Genomic DNA, 23,331 nt, shown 5'->3' with positions numbered 1-23,331 from the left:
GAAAATGCTGAGGCTGGGTCAGGATGCTCCTCCACCTCCCTGTTCTTTGTCCTGGAGAAAAATTTTAATCTCTCAGTCCCTTTGTTTCTGTCTGCAAAGCAGGTTGTTGTGCAGCAGAAATGAGGGGGAGGCAGGGAGGGCTTTGTCCAGTGCCTGCCACACAGGGGGCTCAGCGGATGGAGGGCTTTGTCCAGTGCCTGCCACACAGGGGGCTCAGCGGATGGAGGGCTTTGTCCAGTGCCTGCCACACAGGGGGCTCAGCGGATGGAGGGCTTTGTCCAGTGCCTGCCACACAGGGGGCTCAGCGGATGGAGGGCTTTGTCCAGTGCCTGCCACACAGGGGGCTCAGCGGATGGAGGGCTTTGTCCAGTGCCTGCCACACAGGGGGCTCAGCGGATGGAGGGCTTTGTCCAGTGCCTGCCACACAGGGGGCTCAGCGGATGGAGGGCTTTGTCCAGTGCCTGCCACACAGGGGGCTCAGCGGATGTTCACTGTTATCAAAGTCTTCTTGCTTTGTCACTGCGACACTGAAAGGTAAGCGCTTGTTTCTGCCATTTTACAGATGATGAAACTCAGGCTCAGAGTGGTGAACTGGCTCTCCCAAGGTGACGGAGCTGGGGTTTGAACTCAGATCCATCTGCTCCAGAATTTGTGCCCTTTCTTGGACTGGACAAAGCAGTTCGTGGAGCTCCAGTTTGTAGGTGATGACACTGGGATTTGCACCTTGATCAGCCCAGCCTGAGGTCTGCACTTTTTGGGGATGTGAGAGAATCTTCTTTTGCTTTTGGTTTGGGCCACATCAGCCAGGCAGGACCCCAAGGAGGTTGTAAGATGGAGGGGTTTCAGTAACTGAGACTTGTTTGGGGCTAGTGTTGTTTTCAAACAGCAGAGGGGGCGGGGAGCGACAGGGAGTATGGTCTCACTCCCAGGCATATGGGAGCCGGCTGCCAGCTAATATGGAAAATGATTAAGACTGTTTAATTTTTTTATTTTTTATATATACTAATAATGAAGTGGGAGGAATTTGGAGAGGGAATTCCACAAGGAGAGGGGAAAGTATTACAGATGTTGAAATCACACATGGGGATGGCTCTGGCCCTAGTGGTACTGCAGCCCCTATAGCCAGGGCAGGAGGATCTGGTGACATCTGATTATGGGCCTCTCACTGACTTGGAAAACCACCATGGTTTGTCCAGGGGCAAGAGCACTTCTGGCCTGGGGTCAGGGGTAGGCAGAGAAGCAAGGATTCTTCTCTGGGTGGGTTCTACTCTCCAGGTCCTGCCTGATGCTTACTCACACCAGCAAGAGGGCTGGGGACCAAGGTGAACCTTGGGTACCAGGGCTCACACCTGTAATCCTAGCAATTTGGGAGGCTGAGGTGGGTGGATTGCCTGAGCCCAGGAGTTCAAGACCAGCCTTGGCAACGTGGTGAAACCCGTCTCTACTAAAATACAAAAAATTAGTTGGGGGTTGCAGCATGTACCTGTAATTCCAGCTACTCCGGAGGCTGAGACAGGAGAATGCTCAAACCTGGGAGGCAGAGGTTGCAGTGAGCTGAGATTGCACCACTGTACTCCAGCCTGGACAACATAGTGAGACTCCATCTCAAAAAAAAAAAAAAAAAGAGTAAAGAGAATTAGTAATGGGGGTGATTAGAGAGCGGGGTCAGGCAGGCCCTTCTAAGGTGAGACTGGAAGGATAAAGGATGAAGCGTACACAAATCTTCAGAAATAGATCTTAGGTGAGGAGAATGGCAGGTGCAAAGGCCCTGAGGTGGAAGAGAATATGATCCTCATGGGTTTAGGTATTCCCAGCACTGTAAACAGAACCCAGTGCACATTAGGACTCAATATTTGCTAAATTAGTGAAAACAACCTTCTGAAGCTTCAGACCCAGCTCTCAAAGTCCTCCTAGAGCCTGCGATTCCCCTCACCTCATCCGCACCCCCTTCTTACTCTTACTCTTGATACACTGCAGAGGGAGGAATTGTGGCCCGTTTCAGGGAGGCATAAGGATGGAGGAGATTAGGACAGGCCTGGGAAGCCCAGTAGAGGAGCTGAGATTTGATATGGGGGGAAATAGGGAGTCAGAAAATGTTCTTGAACCAGGGAGTGAATTCCCCAGCAGGGTTTGTTCCGTGGCCGATCTTTGGAAGATCTCTGAGAGGCCCCAGCTCATGGCCAAGCCTGGCTTGTCAAAGAGGAGTGTCTGGAAATTTCAGGACAGTGGGGAAGTGGAACAGATGCTCAGCACAGAAGGTGTCATGGAGGCAGAGTCTGCCTGAGGCAGCGTTCTGAGTACCTAGTGCTGCATTACCCATGACCCCTGAACACAGTGGTGTCAAACAATCATTCATTGCATTTAATATGTGCGGGGCAGGAATCCAGAAGGGCTCAGTGGGTGGATTTGTCTGTGCTCCATGGTGTCTGGGGCCTCAGCTGAAAGAATTGATGGCCAGGGGCTGGACCAATTCCCTCACACGTCTGGCAGTTGATGCTAAGTATTGGCTCAATCCCAGCTGGGTAAACATCAGCCAGAGCATTTACCTCTGGCTTTTCCGTGGGGCCTGGGCTTCCTTACACCATGGTGGCTGGGTTCCCAGGGTGAGTGTCTCAAGACAAAGAGCCAGGGAGAAGCCGTATTGTCTTTTCTTAGCCAGCCTTGGAAGTCACACAATATCACCTCTGCTGCATTCTATTCATCAAGGCAGTCACGAAGTCCTGCCAGGTTCCAGGGGAGGAGAAATAAACTCTCCCTCTTGATGAAGAGTGTCAGGGTTCAAAAGGAGCAGAGGGGAATGGAAATATGGTCGTGGCCATTTTTGGAAAATATACTCTGTTATACTCAGCTACCTGAGAGATGGAGAAAGAGAAGCACCTCCCTCCTTCCCAGGGGAATAACTCATCTAGGCTCACACATGGACAGAACCCAGAGGGTCATATCTCCCAACCTGAAGCACAGAATCGGAGCTGGCCCCTCCCATCTTCTGCCCTGGGAGACCCACTCCCCTGCCAGTCCAGGGCTCTGCAAAGACCAATCTTTCCACACTTGGCTGGTGGCAGCTCCAGCTGTGGTTGAGGGTAGTTGACTCTACTTGCAGTTGTTTCCCCTGCTATAGGGTGGGCAGATGGTCCTTGGGGCCCTCATTCTTCCTCAGCTTCTAGGTTGCTGACCTTCCACCTACCCCACCATCTTTATCAAGGAGAGAGTCCTAGGGCCCAGCCTATTCCCCATCCAGCCTCACACTGGAATGATCTCATAGGCTGAGCCCCAATCAGGGACCCATCTCCAGCTCCATCAGCTATGGCAGGGGAGGGACCAAGTTATCAGATAAGTAGAGTTATTAGATAGGCATGAGTGGGAGGTTCTCAGGGAAGAGAGATTAGAAACTAGACAGATATTCCTGAAGTGTTTACTAATACATATTGGCTTCTGCATTAGATTTTGTTTAATGGTGTGTGGGTTATTTGGTTTCCTTCACCTTCCACAAACAACCCATTAGTAAGCCCTTGGAAATATATCCAAATCCACTCACTCACTCTTATGTCCCCAGCCTCATCCGGGCCAGGATGACTGCACCAGCTCCTCTCTGGTCCCGTGTCCATTCGTCCTCCTTCCAACTCATCTCTGCACAGTAGCCAGAGGGATCTTTTCCAAGTATGAACCAGATGGCATTTCTCCCCTACTAATAGCACCACCTCCACTGGGGTCCCCTGAAATACAGACTCCTGACTGAGGCCACTGCCTGCATGTCTCATCTCATTTCCTCCTCTTGTGCCATTTATCCTGGCCACACTGGTATCCTTTCTGTTCCAACATCCCAAGCTCAGTTCTGCCTTCAGTCTTTTGCACATGCTATTTCCTCTGCCTGCAAGGCCCTAACCCAGTTCATCACATGTCTTCTGGGTCTCACCTGAAGTTTATTTCTCACTCACATAATGGATGTGCCAGGGCAATGAGTGGCTCTCCTCCATGTGGTGATGCAGGAACCCAGGATCTTCTAATGTTGTGGCTCCTCTATCCTGGGGCCTTGTTGTCATTTGAATTCAGCCAGGGGAAAAGTAACGAGAACATGGAGGAAGTTCCCCAATTCTCAAAAGCTAGGTCTGGAAGTGGCACTCATCACTTCTGCTCCCATTATATTGGCAAGAGCTGGTCACATGGCCAAACCTGCATGCAAATAGGACTGGGAAATGTTGACCCTGCCTGGACAGCCACTTGAAGCCACAGGCTTCACCCATATACTGGCAAAAGGGACAATGGATTTGGGGCACAATTCATGACCTTGACCATGGTCACTTTCTCAGAGAGGCCCTCCCCAACCATCTCATCCAAAGAACGTCCCTTCCATCCTTGTACATCTCATAGCCCTACTCAATTTTCTCCATATCACATTTTATCTACTTATTTGTCTGTCTCTATCACCATCTAGAAAGTAAGCTCTCTGAGAGCAGAAACCTTGTTTGGCTAGTTAATGTCATATTCCTAACACCTCGACCAGTGCTTGACCCACAGTGTAATAGATGCTTAACAAATGCTTATTGAATTAATGAAAGGACAGGCATGACTTCCATTTTACTAGTGGGGAAACAGAGGAGACCAGTGGCTCCATGAACAGAAAATGCTTTGCCCACGAGCCTGGCATGTAGCAGGAGCCCCATTTATGCCCATTGCTTTCCCTCTCCATTGCTGATGCTGAGGCTGCAGGTTTCAGTGAAGGCTTCTGTGAGTCCGAATGGGGTTTGAATCTGGCTCTGTCTTCACTTGTGTGTGTCCCTCCTCTCCCCTGTATGGGCCTCAGTTTCCCAGCCTGCAAGAAGATAGCAGAGCAGGTTGGGCCCGGCAAACTTTCACATTCCTTGTGGCCTGAGAGTAGACGACCACCCCAGAGAACATCTGTACCTTCTTTTTCCAACAGCTGACCTTTGGGAGAAAGGCCTCCTCCCCTTCTTCCTCCCCCTCTGTGGGCTTAATAAGGCTTAATAAGGGGCCTGTATGGGCCCAGCCCCTCAGTGCCCACCAGATCATACTTCCACCTAAGGGCAGGGATGGGGAGTGTGGCTAATAACAGGGTCCTACTGGGGGGTGAGCTGACAGCCTCTGCTGGCCTTGCTGGGCCTCTATTAACAGACCACAGGGGAATGTCTTCTCCGGGCCCGTGATTTTCAATTTTTCCACTGGAAAAGGCGGTTGGGAAGAGAGGGCCAAGAGGCTAGACACAACTGTTAATGCTTCTGTCAGTATTATTCTATTCACCCTCCCATCTAGCCACCCACATACCTTCCACCTGTCCTTTCAGTTGCCTATTCATGTATTCACCCAAGCATCCACCCACCTATCCATACATCCCATTCTTCCACCTAACTATCTACCAATTTACTCACCCACCTAAATCATACAGCCAGCAATCCATCCATTCTTCTACCTACCCATACATCCACCCCTCCTGCTCATCCATTCATCCATCCATTCATCCACACACCCCCATCTATCTGCCCTTCTCACATAGGGTTATCCAAGAGCCATCTGACACCAGCTATGTGCCTTGGACTAAAACAGAGATGGGTGAAGATGTTGCCTGGAAAACAGGACTGTGAAGCTCCTCAGAGCCTTGGCTCTGGTACGAGACAGAGCTGTGTTCCAAGCTTTGCTTTGCCCACTTCCTGGCTGTGAGAGTGACTTCACCTCTCTGAGGCTGTTTCTTCAACTATAAATTGGCAAAGCAGTTACTAGCTGCTTACCATATAGTAGGCCCTTATGGAAAACATTCATTGCTTACTTCTTCAGAATCCATTCCCCATTCTACCAACTTCTGAGGGGGAACATTTTCCTACTCTTCAGTCAGTGTGATCTGGGGGCATACCGCCCTGCCTCAGCCAATCAGGGAGGGTGTTGTGCTCTTTGGTTCAGGGTGGGTGTGTGACCACACTGGTCCAACAGACTCTCGCTATGCACCTTACCTCCGTAGACTCTGGGAATAAAGTGGACCCCGAAGGATGCTGAGCAAAAAAATGGAGAGAAACCCCACCCCAGCAATATCACTTGAGCCTTAGATCCTGTTGCACCTGTAGTTCCAGCCTGGGCTTTTCAGTCCAGCAAATCCCATTTTTGTCTGAGCCAGTTTTCCACCACCAAAGAGTCAGCAAATCCAAACTCAGTAAATGTCAGCTTTAGGGCATGTGCTTCCGTCAGACAAGGGCAGAAAGCTGAGGACGGAGCCTCTTCTTCCTTGGGGACTCATTTGCCTTTGTGTTACACTTACACAGGCTCGGTGCCCTGCATTTAGGGCTCCAATGGGGTCCAGATTCCTGCTTCAGAGACTCTTTGTTCTGATGGTAACTTTAATTAAGGTCTTTGCGAGCCCCTCTGTGAAGAGTTGCTCCATTAGAACTTAAGAACTGTCCCCAGAGATGTTGTTCCTGTTTCTAATCATCCAAACTCCAAGCTCTTTGACTTCACTGTGCCCTCGTTTCCGTAACTCTACAAAATGGGGGTGATGACCCTTACCTCTTTGACCATGGAGATTAAATAAGATAATTCGTATACAATGCCTGATGCAGACAGGCCTTTATTCACGTTACACCATACATGGAGCACCTACTATGTGTTGATCATTGTTCTAGGTGCTGGAGACAGAAAAGTGAATAGTCCCTGACTCCGCGAAACAGGCATCCTGGGAGCAACAGCTAACTATGTTAGTGATCACAGTTAACTGGACTTTAGCTGATACTGTTGGGTGGAATTTGCACCCACATCTCTTTGATCCCTCAGAGGGGATCCCCACTCCTCTTCCCCGGCAACATTCTTCACCTTAACGCTTATCACCCACAACACATGGGTTTGCTTATTTTGCCTCTGAAGAGTCTCCTCCACTGGAATGTAGGTTCTTCTGAGACTTTACTCTTCTCACCTCTAAATTGGGATAACAGCTAAACTGTCAGGACATTTCTATAAGCGAATGTCCTCAAATCAGTGATAGACAAGGGTGGTTATCCTAATACAAGAACACCCAGAACAAGGATGGTTTGTTCTGACCTGAGGAGAGTCAGGGAAGAGCCGTAGGATCGGGTTGTTTGAGCTGAGTCCTAATAGCGAATACAATGCGAATCTTCAGAGAAACTAGTCTGGGGACCCTGCCTGCATAAAGGTCTGGAGGCTTGTGTTTAAGCCTCAGCTCATCCAAGATTTCTGCAGCCCATCTCCCTCTCCTCCAATTTGATCAGCGCTGATGGGTGGTGGGCAAACACTTAGAACTTAACCACACACCATCCAGCTGTGGTTACTGATGTTTCCAACAACCTGTGTTACTTTGGGTTTCCTGGCGAGAGCCCGAGCATCAGCAGTCAGAGGCCTTTTCTGTTTAATCGTTCATTCATTTACTCATTCATTCACTAATTCATAATGGATTTGTTTACTTGCTTAACAAACACTTCTCAAGGGCCTCCTCCATGCCAGGTGCTGAGGCCTCATGATGGAAGAGTCAGACTTCCTGCCCTGGAGGAGCTCACGGTCTCATGGAGAAAAAAGACGAGAACCATCCATTCCAACAAATAAATATAAATACATGGTGATGACTTCCATGAAGAAAGCAAATGAGAGGTTGAGAGATGATGGCAGAGAAATCCTACTTACTATGGTGTGATCAGGGAAGCCTTCCTGGAGGCAACAGTCAAGCTGAAACTCAGAGGATACAAGGAACAGCCATGAGAAGGGTGAAGAGGAAGCTGTTCCAGGCAGAGGGAACAGCATGTGCAAAATCCCTGAGGTAAGAAAAAGTGTAGCATGCTGAAGAAACGGAAAGAAGCCAGTGTGGGGAAAGCGGAGCAACTAGGGGTGAAAGAGTGGGAGACAGGGCCAGGACACACAGGGCCTGGCGAACCATGGAGAAGAGGTGGGTTTTTGTTCAGAGCACAGTGGGATACCATTGCAAGCTTTCAAGTGGGAAAGTGAGAAGATCTCTTGGATGCCAGTGGGTGGGACCACAGGAGGCACCCAGCTGAGAGATCTGCACACTAGGCCCCTTCCCCACACCTGATCCTTTAAACCCTTCATTTGTACACACCTTGTGATGGAGACTCAGTACCTTGGAATAGAATTCCTTCCATGGTTGGATAGTTTGAGCTGAAGGAACATTATCCCTTTTATCAATGACTCTCAAATGTTTTCGTTTCAGCATGGCCAACAAGGTGAAACACTGTCTCTATTAAAAATACAAAAATTGGCCGGGCGCAGTGGCTCAAGCCTGTAATCCCAGCACGTTGGGAGGCCGAGGCCGGTGGATCACTAGATCAAGAGATTGAGACCATCCTGGTCAACATGGTGAAACCCTGTCTCTACTAAAAATAAAAAAATAAAAATTAGCTGGGCATGGTGGCGCGTGCCTGTAATCCCAGCTACTCAGGAGGCTGAGGCAGAAGAATTGCCTGAACCCAGGAGGCGGAGGTTGCGGTAAGCCGAGATCGCGCCATTGCACTCCAGCCTGGGTAGCGAGCGAAAGTCCATCTCAAAAAAAAAAAAAAAAATATATATATATATATATATATATATATACATGAAAATTAGCCAGGCGTGGTGGCAGGTTCCTATAGTCCCAGCTACTTGAGAGGCTGAAACAGGAGAATCGCTTGAACCAGGGAGGCGGACATTGCAGTGAGCCAAGATTATGCCATTGCACGTCAGCCTGAGTGATAAGAGTGAGACTCTATATAAAAAGAAAAATTATTGAGGACCCCAAAGAGCGTCTGTTTGTGTGGATTATATCCACCGCCAGGACTAGAGTGAGTTAAATGAGGCACTCATCTCAAGTTTAAAATTCATGTGCCAAAAGTATCAGTAATTAGGATCATATTTTCATGCAATATTTTGAAAAATTCACACTGAAAGGTGAAAGGAAAAATCAGTAGTATTGGTCATCTCTTTACTTACCATGCCTGGCCTGAGAGAACCATTGCTTTTGATAGAACTAAAATCTTCATAGAGTTTCCACCAGTGAGTCTTAGCCCTATACCCCAGGGCTACACCCATGTCTGCCTTCAATGGGACAGCAGCTGAGAGGCTGAGCTTTAGAATTCATGCTTCTTTCCATCTACTCCAGGCTAAAGGCCTCCCAGAGCATGAGGTTCCCACCCACCTCTCCCCAAACCCCATTTGGTTAATGTTTCTGAAAAACTGAGGCCCCCAAATTCCGAGGTGTGTGTGACCTGAGCAGTATGGAGGCCCCTGTGGACCTGTCACCTCCTCTCCTTGGAAAGACTCCACGTCTGTTTCTGCCTCTGGGCCTGTCCATGCCCCCAGCCACCTGTCCCATAGTTCCTGTCCGTCATCCCTCCCAGCGTTGTGATTTGAGTGTGCAAAACCTCTCTGGGCTCCTGAAGAGCAGGCATTCCACCAAGAAATAGCAATGCAGACAAAGAAAACCTCCAACGTATTAAGCTGGCTTCGTTAGGAGGCCAACTTCTGAAAATTCAATTTGTTGGTGGTAGAAACAGGATATTGAGCCTGGCCAGGATGGGCTCTGAGAAGGGCATCTGAGGAGGAAGAAAGGAGGCAGCAACCTGCGGGGGTAACGGTAACATCGGGCACATTCCTCGGCAGCACTAAAACCCGCTGCTAATCACAAACAGATTCCCGCCTGCCCAGGGCCTTTCTTTCTTCCCTCCGATTTCTCCCCCCAAACATGACGCTGAATCCTCTGGGCTCTGCCTCTCTTCGGCTTCTGTTGTCACTTCTGTAGGCCTTAGTTTCCCTGTGTTCTATATGAGAGGACTGGGCTGGGGTCCATAATCCGAGGCTAATATCCCAGGATCCAAACGTCTCTGACTTAGAATCTGGAATTCCAGGATTATAACATGCCCGATTTTCCGACGGCAGAATTTGATGAGTCAACGATGGCAGGTTCTAAAGTGCAGTGATTTTAAGACTGGCTTGAAGATCCTGTCCTTGTTACTTTCTACAAGGATTCTACAAGTTGGAGAGCGTAAGTCTCAACAATTGTGTCTGTGAGGCAGTGCCGTGCACTCTAGAGCTGGGCAGCCAGGTGACCCTGGGCAAGTTACACGACCTTCCAGTGTCTCTGTCTTCACATTTGTAAAGTGGGGGTCATACTGCTGCTACCTCCCGGGGTGGTTGTGATATTTGTAAACAGTGTCTAGAGTAGTAAGCACTCAATACATGTTTTGTACCTATCATTATTCTAAGATGAACAGTTTCTACTACAGCCTCAGAGTCTGACATGGACCTCAAAGACCCCTGAGTTGTGAATTTCAAAGACTCCATTGTTGAAAGATTCAATGGCCTACTAATTCTGTCAGCTGGCTATGAACGTACCACGTTTGGGCATCGTTGACCCAGGATCATGGGATTTATCATGGGCAAGCTGAAGAGGCTGGCTGGCCAGCCTGAACCTGGCATTCCCAGCTACAAAACCAATGAGCATGACAAATTGGGGACCCTCAGCTGCTGAGAAGTGCCCTGCTCTTCCTCCAACACTTACCACTGGGGATAACTTGACCTTCTGGCCAAAGCTCATTGACCTTGACTAGCTCCTGGAATCCATAAAGACACAGGGAGGCCATCACTCCCCTGGCTTGAAACTCCCTTCCTCCAGAACCTGGCTGTGGCTCCCTACTGTCCTTCATACCAACTCCTATTTCTCAGTTCTTTTGGAGCCCCTTTATATCTTGTTTACTTCAAGGTAAGTCAAGATAATCTGGAATGGGGAAGGGAGAACTGGGATGGATCCTCTGGAAGTTACTTCTAGGTCCAGGTGCATTTGTTCATTCTTTTTTTTTTGAGACGGAGTTTCGCTCTTGTTACCCAGGCTGGAGTGCAATGGTGTGATCTCGGCTCACTGCAACCTCCGCCTCCTGGGTTCAGGCAATTCTCCTGCCTCAGCCTCCTGAGTAGCTGGGATTACAGGCACGCGCCACCATGCCTAGCTAATTTTTTGTATTTTTAGTAGAGACAGGGTTTCACCACGTTGACCAGGATGGTCTCGATCTCTTGACCTCATGATCCACCGGCCTCAGCCTCCCAAGTGCTGGGATTACAGGCTTGAGCCACCGCGCCCGGCCCGCATTTGTTCATTCTTATTCACAACACAGATATTAAATAACCATTATGTGCCAGTCTGTCTTCTGTGCTCTGAGAACATAAGACAGACCAAGTCCATGTTCTTGAGACCTCACAAGAGCCATTTCAGACCCCACTCACTGTAGAGGATTATTCTTAGGGGAGCAGAGTACAGGCCATTTCCCAGCTGCAGAACTTTGGACCAGTGCTGTGTGCCTCGTTTGTAAAATGGGTCAATCACACAGCCTACCAGATAGAATTATACTGAAGATTAAAAGAGATGATAAGAGGTTGGCACAGTGCACAGCACATAGTCTACAGTCCATGAAAGCTGCTTACTGCTATTGTTGTTACTTCATTTCTACCCCCAACTCCCTTTATAGCACTTAGTGTGGTAGCTAAAAGCCAGGTAGACCTGGGCTGGAGTCCTGGGATAGAAAAGATGAATAATCATCGTGCCTGCTTCCCAGGGCTGGTTGCCTGGCATGTTGGCCATACCCAGCCATGGCTCAGATGGTAACAGAGACACATTCTCACTTTCCTCTGCTTTTTCCCTGAGAACCCAACCCAGCCAACCTCACTACCTGCATCAGGTCCCACACAATGCACAACCTGAGCAACTTCATTTCCCCTTTGGGTTCTAGTGTCTTCCACAGAGCGTGAGTAAAACTGGCACTAAGACATAGGTTGAGAGATTTAGGCAGGATACAAAGGGCGATAGGGAGCCAATGCTGGCTCTAGAGAGAGGGAGTGTTCATATAAAGGGTGTCCTCTGTCTTCCAGTGGCTCCTCTGTACCCCTTGCATCTCATCCTCACTGCTGCCAGGGGCTTGCTCCTGCCAGTGCTGACCATGAGTCCCTGGCTTGTTTGGGGGTTAGGTTATTTTTTCATTAAGTTTGTAATTATTTTTAAAATGCAAGTCAAATAGCGATGTGCTGAGCTGAGCAGGCAGGAGGTTAAAGCTTTTTCCCTGCCTGCGGCCTGCTTGGCCCCCATGCTGTTCTGGGTAAAGGGGAACATTTTCGGGAAAATAAACAAGGAGGCCTTGATTCTTTGGGGACTTTATGAACTTGACCCCACCCCGACTCCATACCCCACCCCGTTAGCAGGCCTGGTCGCCCTCCCTGTTAATTAAAGGGGAGACTAGTTTCCAGGGCAATTTCAGCTCTGGCCAGGCCTGTGCCCACATCCTTGAGAGGGAGGCCATGGTGATGGGCCGGCTGAGCGGCTGGTGGCCTTGGAGGTAACAATTTGTCTCGAGATGGAATCCACTCCCCTGAATAAAGGGACTTTGTGTTCTCTCCCATTCTCATAGCCCCTTCGCCCCCATGGAGGAATTAGACGAGAAACATCTGTGGTTCCCCAAGAACAGTGACCGCCATGGTAGGCAGCTCTCAGGCCACTGCCTGGGCCACCGGGACTTTCTCATGCATGCTGGGCCTCTATCTGTTCTCAGAGCTCTGCCTTCTCATTAGAAAACACGGATGCGTGCAATCACTGGCTCGTCCATTTGTTCACTCAACAATGCTTTATTGAGCATCTAATATCCAGTTAGCGAGTAATTACAACGTATACCATGAGAATCAATTAGTGACTAAGGTAGCATGACCGATTGCTTTGGTTTACCTGGGAAATGAGACATTTTTGAGCTAAAACCAGGAAAGTCCTGAGCAGACCAGGAAGGGCCAGTGGGAGCTTTCACTCAGCCTGAAGGCAGGGAAGGGTACACCTCATCTCAAACCTAGAAGGAGAAAGTCATCGGATAAGTTTCTAGGAAGGGAGTATACGGCTTGTCTGTGTTTTTAGTTCCCCCAACCTAGACAGCAGCTCCCGACATTCCACCATTAGCTCCACTCTAGGCAGTCAGCCTGGCTCAAAATATTGATGCATGCCTCACATGTGCCAGGCTCTGCCCTAACAGCTGAAATTCCTAGTTGCATCAGATACGGTTCCTGTCCAAAGGAACACCAGACCAGTAGGGGAGAAGTCAGATAGACAGACAGATAGACATGCACACTGTGCTGGAGGTGGTAGGATGGGAGGACAGACTGCAGCCTGGCAGGGCTTTCTGGGGAAGGCACTGCCTCCTCTGGGATGTATAGGAGCCTGACCAGTAGAGGAGCAGAAAAAGCATTTCAGGCATGAGCACTGTCCATGAGCACTCTCTAGTCTTCTTTTGAAGATACTGGGCAGCTCATTCTTGGGAATTTTATTTTCTCCTTAATAAAATGTTATTTCCCCCTTATAAAGGTCTGCCTTCCATTTGCAGGGTTCTCCACAAGCCCTTTTACACCCACTTATTTGACCCTCACAATGGCACTTTGTGGGTGCAGAGCTGCAAAGATGACTGCCTCATTTTATGGAGGAGGAAACCCGGGCCCAGAGGAGGAGAAAGAGGAGTCACCTACACAAGGTCACATGGCTACTAAGTGCCAGATGAGCATTTAACCGCAGCTCCATTTCTCTATAGCTTCCCTTCTCCAGGCAGGGCCAAAGTTACTCTAGTGCTTGGGAGCGGAGAGCAGGTCTCGTGGTAGACTCCTCTCTGCAGTGTCCCCATGGCTAGAGCCCTATTAGAGACGATAGGGTCTGTGCCCAGATGTGGCTCCAGGACCTTCCCATTATACATCAGCCTGCCACAGGGAAGGACTATCCAGTACCCACTGCTGGAACCCTCCTTAGTTCTCTGGGAAGCAGGAAGTCCTCCTCCTCCTTTCAGAGAAATGGCAGGTTTGGGGTCCAGGAGAGAAGGAAGTGGAATCCCATGGGCTCAGCAGAGTTGCTGATGGGATTGGCCACTCACCAGACAGCATCGACTAACCCCACCCCCTGGGAGGAATCGGGTGGCTCCAAGCTCCACGGTCTCATAGGAGTGGCTCAGCACCAACAGGGTCTGTGACGTGGAAATAAAAGACTGGCCCCTTCCCCAGAATCCAAACCCTGAAAACCCTTCTGCAACTGCCATGCAAATGGGACATCATCACCCACAGACCTCACAAGCAACAGTGTGGATTCACTCATTCATCTACTCATTCATTCATTCTGATATTTTTTAGCAGCTTACCTCAAGGTGCCTGTTGCTTTAATCTAGTTCAATGTATCACTCTTTTCTTGTATAATAGTGCTTTTCTTTTATAATAGTGCCCTCTTCTCAGAGCTGGGGAGACCATGGTAGACAGGCTGCCTCACTAAGCTAATGGTAGAGTGAAAGAGACCTTCAAGAATGAATGCCATCAATAAGCAATTTGAGTGTGATGACACTCATAGGAAGCGTGTGAGACAGACAAAGCCAGATGACCCTGAATTATTTGGGCGGTGTGGGAGGTTGGCTCACCATAGGGCCCTGGCACTCTTTGGCACTCTTTGTTTGAGATCCCCACTTTGTATCAAATATTTAAAAATGTACCACATTAAATATATTTTTAGCTGTAAAAGTTTAAATATTTTTACCTTTGTATATACAGGTTCTGAGTAGTTTCTTTAATTAACACTTGTCTAGATTATATGACAATCGGCCCACAGGCTGGAAATGCTTTGCAAAGAGAGAAAAATAGAACCCACGAAGGACTTTGACTCCACCTTGAAATGTTGAATGGGCTGGGGTTCTGTGTAGGGCTTTATTTGAGCAAAGAGATCTGTGGCTAAAATACTTTGAAACCTCCTCTCTCTAGAGGCCATCATATGCACCAGGTTTATGAGGTTTGGGCTAAGTGAAAAAGGTGGTGTGGGACAATCTTGAGTGATGGGGGCAGCACTGGGAGCCGAAGGCCTCCATGAATGGGCAGGAGGTCCCTGGTTCTGGAGCAAAGTTTAGTATCCAGGGTATGCAATGGACAGAGGGCCTCTCTTGGGCTGGGAATAGGGGGTGGTTGGCGAATGGTAACTACAGGACAAGGGCCAGCTGTAATCTTGGCCTGGACCACCTCCAGCTGGCAGCTTATGACAGCTGGCGACCCCTGGGGGTGACAGGAAGCATTTCTGTTCCTTCCTGTGGGCACAGTACATGGGAAGGTCCCTGGCTGCCATCAGAGAAGGAAGGCTAAGCCTATTCCTGGGTTGAGACACAGGTGAATTTTCAAAGGAATCCTTCTTGGAGGTGCTTGAGCAAGCAAGATTTAAAAATATATTGTTATTATTAAAATCATGGTTCAAGAACTATAGATCTAATATTAACCCATTCAGTTTTGTAAAATTAAACCTTCAAATTTTAGTAAGAAAAAAATCATTATCAAAATTCATTAAAAAGGAAAACCAGTGACTCTAAGCACAGGAATAAACATTTCCCATTACTCTCAATTAAGAAATTCACATTTTATAAAACCCAAATTATAAAAATTCTGGAAAACAACCTAGGCAATACGGTTTAGGAAATAGGCACAGGCAAATATTTCATGATGAAGACACCAAAAGCAATGGCAACGAAAGCAAAAACTGGCAAATGGGACCTAATTAAACTAAAGAGCTTCAGCATAGCAAAAGAAACTATCAACAGAGCAAAGAGAGTGGGAGAAAATTTTTGCAAACTATGCATCCTACCACAGTCTAATATCCAGCATCTATGAGGAACTTAAATTTACAAGAAAAAAAAAAAAACAAACAACCCCATTAAAAAGTGGGCAAAGGACATGAACAGATATTTTTCAAAAGAAGACATACCTGAGGCCGACAATCATGTGAAAAAAAGCTCAACATTGCTGATCATTAGAGAAATGCAAATCAAAACCACAATGAGATACTACCTCACACCAGTCAGAATGGTTACTATTAAAAAATCAAATAATAACATATACTAGCGGAGTTGTATAGAAAAAGGAATGCTTATATACTGTTGGTAGGAGTATAAATTGGTTCAACCACTGTGGAAGACAATGTGGTGATTCCTCAAAGACCTAAAGACAGAACGATCATTCAACCCAGCAATCCCATTACTAGCTATATACCCAAAAGAATAGAAGGGCCAGGTGCGGTGGCTCACACCTGTAATCCTAATACTTTGGGAGGCCAAGACAGGCAGATCACTTGAGGTTGGGAGTTCGAGACTAGCCTGGCCAACATGGTGAAACCCTGTCTCTGCTAAAAAAACAAAACTTAGCCAGAAGTCCTGGTGGGTGCCTATAATCCCAGCTACTCAGGAGGCTGAAGCAGGAGAACCACTTGAACCCAAGAGGCGGAGGTTGCAGTGAGCCAAGATGGTGCCATTGCACTCCAGTGTGGGCAACAGCACAAGACTCTGTCTCAAAAAAAAAGGAATATAAATTGTTCCATTTTAAAGACACATGCACCTGTATGTTCACTGCAGCACTATTCACAGTAGCACAGACATGGAATCAACCTAAATGCCCATCAGTAATAAAGTAGATAAATAAAATGTGATGTATATATATACCATGGAATACTATGCAGCCACAAAAAGGGGGAGATCCTGTCCTTTGCAGGGACATGGATGGAGCTGGAGGCTGTTATCCTTAGCAATCTAGTGCAGGAACAGAAAAACAAATATCACATGTTCTCACTCATAAGTAAGTGGGAGGTAAATGATGGGAACTCTTGGACACATAGAGGGGAACAACACACACTGGGATGGACCTACCAGAGGGCAGAGCGTGGGAGGAGGGAGAGGATCAGTAAAAATAACTAATGAGTACTAGGCTTAATACCTGGGTAATAAAATAATCTATACAACAAACTCCCATGACACACGTTTACCTGTGTAACAGACCTGCACATGTACCCCTGAACTTAAAAGTTAAAAAGAAAGAAATTCACATTTTAAATGTACCACAGCTTTGACAAGGAATAAGATATTTAATAGATAAAGATATTAAAGTAGCTTCTTAAAATTGCTTTTTATTTACAAAAGAAAAAGTAAACAACTTTACAGTGGAGAAACTGGATGTTGCCTTAACCAAATGATCAGTTAACACCAATAAAGGGACAAACTGACATCGTGTACTTCTTAATGTGATGGATAGAGAAGAACACAACATCACTTACAAGACATTTCTGCCCCAAATGCATAACCTGAGTCTAATCATGAGGAAACATCACACAAACCCAAATTGAGGGATGTGATAGTCCATAAAACAACTAACCTATATTTTTCTAAAAGGTCAACATGATGAAGGGCAAAGAAAGGCTGGGAAACTGTTCCAGATTAAAGGATACTAAAGAGACACGACAACTACATGCAACATGTAATCCCAAACTTGAAAAAAATCTATAAAGGACATTACTGGGACTGAACAAAATACAGACTGCAGGTTAGTTAATTGGGTGGCTGTGTGGTGGGGAACAGGCATTCTGCCGCAATTGGTTGGAGTGTCAGGCCTTTTGGCAATATCTAGTTGGTTACAAATACATATTCCCTTTGCCCCCTAGATTCCACTTGTAGGATTTTATTCTGCACATTGTCATATTTGCAAAATGACATCTGCATATAGACAAACCATTGCATCCTTAATGTAATAGCAAAAGGCAGGAAACAACCTAAACATCCATCAATAGGGAACCAATTCAATGAATGGTAGTACATCTGCACTGCAGAATCTGTGCAGCTGTTAAAAAGGAAGAGGTTGTTCTCCAGGTGCTGATAAAGAATGATCTCCAAGGTTGGGTGTGGTGACTCACGCCTGTAATCTCAGCACTTCGGGAAGCCAAGGTAGGCAGATCACTTGAGGTCAGGAGTTGGAAACTAGCCTGCCAACATGGTGAAACCCCGTCTCTACTACAAATACAAAAATTAGCTGTACACAGTGGTGCACACCTGTAATCCCAGCTACTCAGGAGGCTGAAGCAGGAGAATAGCTTGAGCTTGGGATGTAGAGTTTGCAGTGAGCCAAGATCCTGCCATGGTAATCCAGCCTAGGTGACAGAGCAAGACTCCATCCCAAAAAAAAAAAAAAAAAAAAAAAAAACAAACAAAAAAAAAAACAAAAAAGAATTATCTCCAAGACATGTTGCAAAAAGTGAGGTGCAGAATACCACAGAATACACTACCATTCAGTAAAGAAAAAAGTGGGGGAGGATATTTGTGCATGTGCTTGTAAATGCATGAAGCATTTCTGAGTGGAAACACAAGAAAGAAACTGATGACAGTTGCTGCTTCATGGAAGAGGAACTGGATGGCTAGGGGACAGGAAGAAATGAGAATTACTTTCCTCAGCATACACTTTTGTACCATTTGTTTTTGTACAACATATGTGTTTTACCTATTTGAATAAGATGGTCAGGTGTGGTGGCTCACACCTGTAATCCCAGCACTTTGGAAGCCTGAGTGAGGTAGGAGGTTCACTTGAGGGCAGGAGTTTGAGACCAGCATGGTTAACATAATGAGACTTCCCCCTCCATCTCCACACAAATAATAATAAATTTTAACAAAAGAAGAAAGAAGGAGAAAGAGGAAGAGGAGGAGAAAGAAGAAGAAGGAACAAGAAGTGGAGGAGAAGGAATAATAAATGCATACATACAAACACACATGCATAAATAAGTAAAATGGTAAAGTCATTTACCTTAAGTTTATAGTCAGCTTTTACCAGTTGTCCTGGCACACTGCTGGGGATGCATAAAAAGAATCACAGATGGCAGGTGAAAGTGGGTTGTTCTGGTATGTCTCCCCACTGACTGGAGGGAGAAACTGAGGTCCCTTAATCCCCAGAGGAAGACACGAACACTCTTGGAAGGTCACCAGCCTCCCGACCCCCAGATGCACATCCAAGCCACCACCATCCCAGCATACAGGCCTTTGTTTTGAATTTAACAATAGAGTCCATAGGTGGCCCTGAGCTTCTACCATCCCAATCTCTCCCCACACCATCCTCAGCCACACCTCCTGGGAAATGGATTTCTTTGCAGCCACAAGTGTCTGAGTTAGTATATTTTCATCTTTTTCTTGGCTGCTCATTTTGCCTTCACCACCAAACTGTAAAATACTGGCTAAGGGCTCAGGATCTGAAGCCAGACAGTCTTGGATTTGAACCTGACTGCCCCAAGTCACCTCTTCCTTCTGAGTTGTGTAAGGATGATCTGGTGCCTGCAGGCATGTGGCAGGGATGCCTGGCACTCAGAAGGACTCTCTACAGGGAAACTGTTGTTATCATGGAAAATAAGCACCATCAGCCTCCAACTCTGATAAAAGCCTCAGCCACAGGAGAATCACTTGAACCCTGGAGGCAGAGGTTGCAGTGAGTCGAAATTGCACTACTGAACTCCAGCCTGGGTGAGACTCCGTCTCAAAATATATATATATATATATATACACACACACACACACACACACACACACATATATATATATAAAAGCTTCAGCCAAGACCCAAAGAAACTCACAAAACATGTTCCAAGACTCCAGCTGCCTGCTCTTGGATAAGGGGTCTGAAAGGAGTGTCCCACAACCTTGGGAACCTACCTGCTGTACTAGGCGAAGGCAAAGAATGGTGACCTAGACCCTATATCATACACAGTGTTGGTGTTGATTGATATTATTAAATAACTCGCAATTATTCAAATCATAAAGATAGAATACAAGTGATATTTAAAATGTACAGAACATATTGATAGAAAAGTAAAAATTGTAAAACGAATAAACAGAATATTGCACCAAAGACCGAAGATACAAAATTGTATCCACTTTTTGATTCTACATATATGAAGTCCAAAAATCAGCAAAACTAGTCAAGAGTGATAAAGGTGATGGAAGGGCAGCGAGAATTATCCTTGAGAGGATAACACTAGGGCCGCTGGGGGCTGGGCGTCTCTCTTTCTTCATCTGAGTGATGCTGACAAGGATAAATACAGTTTGTAAAATTTTATCAACTTGCAAACTTATCTGTGCACATTAAGTGCATATTATACTGAAATATATTTATAAAGTAAAAATAGCCCTTTGTGTATACCTCACATTTTATTCCCTTCTTCTGAAGCTATCACTGTTAACAGCTTGGTATTTCCTTCTAGAATATGTTTCTATTTGTATATACTGATAGGTTGACCAACGTAAATGGGTGATAGACAGATGACTGATTGATAGATAGACAGATAGATAGATAGACAGATAATCGCCAGCTAACCAGGTAGATGAGTTTGTTTTGTTTTTCCCATAAATGTTACATATTGTTGTTCTGTGACTTGCCATTATCTTTTGATAATATATCTTAGAGATCTGACCACATCAGTATCAAAAAACACTTTTCCTAAAGAAGAACACACAATATTTCACAGTCAGAATAAACCATAACTTAATTAGTGTAATATTGTTTGGCATTTAGGTCATTTCCAACTTTTGCCATTTAAACAATGCTACAAAAACATTCATTCTTCGACTCATTCCTTTGAGTATTTGTATATCTCAATTGAGTGTATGGCTAAAGGAGGAATGTCTGCATGAGTGTATGTGCATTTTAATTCTAATAAATGTTGCCCAATTGCCTATCAAATATATTGCCCCACTTTACATATTGTCCGTTCATTCATCCATTTATTTATTCAGTCACATATTTGAGAAATATTTATCAAGCATCTACTCTGTTCTGGGCACACTGTTCTAGGTTCTGGGAATTCAGTGGTGAACAGAAAATAGTTCTTATTCTCGTGGAACTTGCAATCTGGTCAGGGAAAGAGATTCCAAACAAATAAAGACATATACATACGTTATGTCAGCTGATGAGAAATGCTAAAAGTAAATTAAGGTGTCTGAGCCTGCCTATTTTCCCACATTATACCCAACACTGGTATTACCCAATCTTCTGATTTTTTTTTTTTTTTTGCTAATTTGATAGCTGTTTGCCCTATTGTGAATTGTGTTCTTATCCCTTTTTGCCCACTTTATGATAGAGTGTTTTTTCCTTTGTCTTTTCCTTAATGACTTGTGGGAGCTTTTAACTTATTGTGAATTTCAATCTTCTGACAATTAAATATGCTGCCACTATTTACTCCATCCTGATAGATGTTGAGCACCTGTAATTTGAAAATCTGAAATCCAAAATTCTCCAAAATCCAAAACTTGTGAGTGCCAAACATGATACCACAAGTACAGAACGCGATACCTGACCTCATGTGACAGGTCGCAGTCAAAATGCAGGTGCCCAACCCACAGAAAAATAAAATTACCTTCAGGTAACTTGTTTAAGGTGTATATGAAACATAAATGAATTTTGTGTTTAGACTTGGGTCCTATTCCCAAGACGGGACTGTATATGCAAATATTCCATAATCCTAAAGAATCTGATAGCTGAAATACTTTTGGTCCCAGCCATTCCAGATAAGGAATACTCAACCTGTCTGGTTTTTATATTTGTTCGTGGTATTTCACAAAGTCCTTTTGATGGGGAACCACAAGGAAAATTATTTCAGATTTTTATTCTAAGAAACGTTGGGCTTCTTCTCAGGAACTGGGGTTGTTTTTTTTTCTTTTTTTTTTCCAGCTGCAAATCCACGTAACTGTTTTCTTTTTCTTGCTTTGGCTACAAAGAATCTCAGAACAAACTTTTCTGTTTACCTCTAGCAACTGTCCAGAACTTCACAGCAGGCATTCAATAACCCAACCTCATCCTTGAGTTCACCTTTTTCTTCCGCCTTCTCAAAATTTCATTATCTCTTTCTTTTCCTAACCTCTGACTTCAATACATTTGTAAGTTGTCTTAAATCATTTTTGCAACAAGGTGGGTGCATAAATAAATGATTTTATTTCCTACTTACTGCAGCCCGTTTTACAGATGATAAAACTGAGTCCCAGAAAAGGGCAGCAACTTGAGCCAGGGCTGCAGTGAGTCACTGGAGAAGTAGAGACTTTAATTCAACCTCTCTATGCGTGCTTTGTCCATTTCTGAAAAGATCATTTGTCTCTCATTTACCAACTGTATTAATCAGAATTGCCAAGTAACAGAAATTCTGTTAAATAAACCAAGAGAATTACTAATTCCCTTATTGCTCCATAAGGTGCAAACCAAATAGAATTCAGGCATCACTTGATCCAAGCGCATGGGCAGGATCAGAAGTAGCCTGGCCTCCATCCACACTCAGCTTTGCATCTCTTTTTGCTTGGTAACAACATCCTTTCCTGCTTTAGACAGCTTCATTCCATGTGGCATAAATATGACACCAGCAGCCCCAAGGCTACATCCTGACACATGAAGATGGAGACCCTCCCCTCTATCCCCAGCAGAAAGACAGGATTCCGATTGGCCCCTCCTGGAAAGATCTCCCCTGGCAGGCAGAATGACAGGAATCTTGATTGACAACTCTGTCCTGTCTCACGGAATCAGGGAGATGTTCCCCAGAGACAGGAACATGGGGAAGTGTGGTGGACAGACACACTCTTCAGTGACCAGTGCCTATTGTCCCAGGGAAACAAAGGACCCCCATGCAGCAGAGGAAACAGATACTCCCCCCCAAGCACTTTGGTCTTTCTTCAATAGAAACTCGTCTTCTTCCCTCCTGCTCTTGAGCTCTTGGTGGCCTTCCGGGCTAAACTACCACCATCATCTTCAATAACAGCATCTTTTAGCTCATCCTGCCTCCACACCCTGCCTTTTGCTGTTTCCTCTCCCCTTCCTAGCACCTAGCCAAACGCTAGCATCTCTTCTCCAGGGATCCTTGCTTGATTACCTCAACCAGGGATGTCTTTCTCTTCTGAACTTCATACCCCATCCAAAGTCGTATTTTGTTTTAAAAAAACAAAAAACAAAAAACAAAATGACTATGTGCTTGGCTGTACTAGAAAAGACCAAAAGGAAAAAAAAAGTCTCGGAAGGTGTATCAGATTTGACCTGAAATACCATTTCAGAGGAGTGGCTGAGTAGTTTCTGGGAGGCTATTTTCATTTTAGAGAAAGCAAGCAACATACCTGTCATGGTCCCCAAGGTTGTTTAGAAGACTAAATAAGAAAATAAATGGGAAGAGAAGGCAGTGAATATTTACTGAACACCTATTATCTGCCAGCACTGACAAGCTTTTTACGTGCATAATCTAATTGAGACGTTCCCCAAACCCTGCCAGGTAAATATTAAAGACAAGAAAACTGATGTTCAGAGAGGTGAAGTGGCTCACCCAAGATCACAGAGCCAGAGACTTGAAGAACTGGGATTTGAATTATCCAACTGTCCTGTTCTCTTTCCACTCATTCCCTAATAAACACCCCCCATTATTAAATGATGACTCACACTACAGAAATGTCTCCTAATTAAATTTGGAAATAAGAAAAGCATTTGGTATGTACTCTGAGGAGGCTAGCTTTAGCAGAATTACTCCCTTACCAAGAATCTGTT

At 45.7% G+C, this 23,331-nt stretch overlaps 1 long non-coding RNA gene across 1 annotated transcript in view; it reads left to right on the top strand.

The window, feature by feature from the left end:
• LOC118153535 (uncharacterized) overlaps positions 1–7,765 on the top strand; it is a 61,907-nt gene extending 54,142 nt beyond the window's left edge. Inside the window, exons 2-3 of the long non-coding RNA XR_004742737.3 lie at positions 563–743; positions 7,456–7,765. This is a non-coding gene — a long non-coding RNA (uncharacterized LOC118153535). The remainder of the gene's footprint in view (positions 1–562; positions 744–7,455) is intronic.
• Positions 7,766–23,331: the final 15,566 nt, after the last annotated feature.

This window comes from Callithrix jacchus, chromosome 5 (assembly GCF_049354715.1).
Source record: "Callithrix jacchus isolate 240 chromosome 5, calJac240_pri, whole genome shotgun sequence".
Taxonomy (NCBI): domain Eukaryota; kingdom Metazoa; phylum Chordata; class Mammalia; order Primates; family Cebidae; genus Callithrix; species Callithrix jacchus.
Note: the sequence above shows the minus strand (reverse complement) of the source record. Positions and strands in the feature narration are given on the sequence as shown.